This window comes from Eucyclogobius newberryi, unplaced genomic scaffold, assembly GCF_026437365.1.
Source record: "Eucyclogobius newberryi isolate DKJ021-1_F unplaced genomic scaffold, fEucNew1.0.hap1 SCAF_14, whole genome shotgun sequence".
NCBI lineage: Eukaryota > Metazoa > Chordata > Actinopteri > Gobiiformes > Gobiidae > Eucyclogobius > Eucyclogobius newberryi.
The window spans coordinates 37,861,587-37,865,720 of record NW_027315768.1 but is presented as its reverse complement, the minus strand read 5'-3'; positions in this window follow the sequence as shown (position 1 = coordinate 37,865,720).

Sequence of the window (4,134 nt, the reverse complement as noted above, 5' to 3'; positions counted from 1 at the left end):
TATATACACATTATATACCTATTATATACACATTATATACACATTATATACCTATTATATATACATATTATACACATTATATACCTATTATATACACATTATGTACCTATTATATACACATTATATACATATTATACACATTATATACCTATTATATACACATTATATACCTATTATATACACATTATATACCTATTATATACACATTATATACCCATTATATACGCATTATATACCTATTATATACACATTATGTGCACATTATATACCTATTATATATACACATTATATACCTATAATATACACATTATATACACATTATATACACATTATATACCTATTATATACATATTATATACCCATTATATACACATTATATACCTATTATATACCTATTATATACACATTATATACCCATTATATACACATTATATACACATTATATACCTATTATATACACATTATATACCTATTATATACACATTATATACCCATTATATACACATTATATACCTATTATATACACATTATATACACATTATATATACACATTATATACCTATTATATACACATTATATACCCATTATATACACATTATATACACATTATATACCCATTATATACGCATTATATACCTATTATATACACATTATATACCTATTATGTGCACATTATATACCTATTATATACACATTATATACCCATTATATACATATTATACACATTATATACCTATTATATACACATTATATACCTATTATATACACATTATAAACCTATTATATACACATTATATACCTATTATATACCACATTATATACCTATTATATACACATTATATACCTATTATATACATATTATATACCTATTATATACACATTATATACCTATTATATACCTATTATATACACATTATATACCTATTATATATACACATTATATACCTATTATATATACACATTATATACCTATTATATACACATTATATACCCATTATATACACATTATATACCTATTATATACCACATTATATACCTATTATATACACATTATATACATATTATATACACATTATATACCTATTATATACACATTATATACCTATTATATATACACATTATATACCTATTATATACACATTATATACCTATTATATACACATTATATACCCATTATATACGCATTATATACCTATTATATACACATTATGTGCACATTATATGCCTATTATATATACACATTATATACCTATAATATACACATTATATACACATAATATACACATTATATACATATTATATACCCATTATATACACATTATATACCTATTATATACACATTATATACCTATTATATACACATTATATACCCATTATATACACATTATATACCTATTATATACACATTATATACACATTATATACCTATTATATACACATTATATACCCATTATATACACATTATATACCCATTATATACGCATTATATACCTATTATATACACATTATATACCTATTATGTGCACATTATATACCTATTATATACACATTATATACCCATTATATACATATTATACACATTATATACCTATTATATACACATTATATACCCATTATATACATATTATACACATTATATACCTATTATATACACATTATATACCCATTATATACATATTATACACATTATATACCTATTATATACACATTATATACCTATTATATACATATTATACACATTATATACCTATTATATACACATTATATACCTATTATATACACATTATATACCCATTATATACATATTATACACATTATATACCTATTATATACACATTATATACCTATTATATACACATTATAAACCTATTATATACACATTATATACCTATTATATACACATTATATACCTATTATATACACATTATATACCTATTATATACACATTATAAACCTATTATATACACATTATATACCTATTATATACACATTATATACCTATTATATACCACATTATATACCTATTATATACACATTATATACCTATTATATACACATTATATACCTATTATATACACATTATATACCTATTATATACACATTATATACCTATTATATACACATAGTAAACCTATTATATACACATTACATACCTATTATGTGCACATTATATACCTATTATATAAACATTATATACCTATTATATAAACATTATATACCTATTATATACACATTATATACCTATTATATACACATATACACATTATATATCTATTATATACACATTATATACCCCTATTATATACACATTATTTACCTATTATATACACATCATATACCCCTACTTTATACACATTATTTACCTATTATATACCACATTATATACCTATTATATACACATTATATACCTATTATATACATATTATATACCTATTATATACACATTATATACCTATTATATACACATCATATACCCCTACTTTATACACATTATTTACCTATTATATACCACATTATATACCTATTATATACACATTATATACCTATTATATACATATTATATACCTATTATATACACATTATATACCTATTATATACCTATTATATACACATTATATACCTATTATATATACACATTATATACCTATTATATACACATTATATACCTATTATATACATATTATATACCTATTATATACACATTATATACCTATTATATACCTATTATATACACATTATATACCTATTATATATACACATTATATACCTATTATATATACACATTATATACCTATTATATACACATTATATACCCATTATATACACATTATATACCTATTATATACCACATTATATACCTATTATATACACATTATATACATATTATATACACATTATATACCTATTATATACACATTATATACCTATTATATATACACATTATATACCTATTATATACACATTATATACCTATTATATACACATTATATACCCATTATATACGCATTATATACCTATTATATACACATTATGTGCACATTATATGCCTATTATATATACACATTATATACCTATAATATACACATTATATACACATTATATACACATTATATACATATTATATACCCATTATATACACATTATATACACATTATATACCTATTATATACACATTATATACCTATTATATACACATTATATACCCATTATATACACATTATATACCTATTATATACACATTATATATACACATTATATACCTATTATATACACATTATATACCCATTATATACACATTATATACCCATTATATACGCATTATATACCTATTATATACACATTATATACCTATTATGTGCACATTATATACCTATTATATACACATTATATACCCATTATATACATATTATACACATTATATACCTATTATATACACATTATATACCCATTATATACATATTATACACATTATATACCTATTATATACACATTATATACCCATTATATACATATTATACACATTATATACCTATTATATACACATTATATACCTATTATATACATATTATACACATTATATACCTATTATATACACATTATATACCTATTATATACACATTATAAACCTATTATATACACATTATATACCTATTATATACACATTATATACCTATTATATACACATTATATACCTATTATATACACATTATAAACCTATTATATACACATTATATACCTATTATATACACATTATATACCTATTATATACCACATTATATACCTATTATATACACATTATATACCTATTATATACACATTATATACCTATTATATACACATTATATACCTATTATATACACATTATATACCTATTATATACACATTATATACCTATTATATACACATAGTAAACCTATTATATACACATTACATACCTATTATGTGCACATTATATACCTATTATATAAACATTATATACCTATTATATAAACATTATATACCTATTATATACACATTATATACCTATTATATACACATATACACATTATATATCTATTATATACACATTATATACCCCTATTATATACACATTATTTACCTATTATATACACATCATATACCCCTACTTTATAC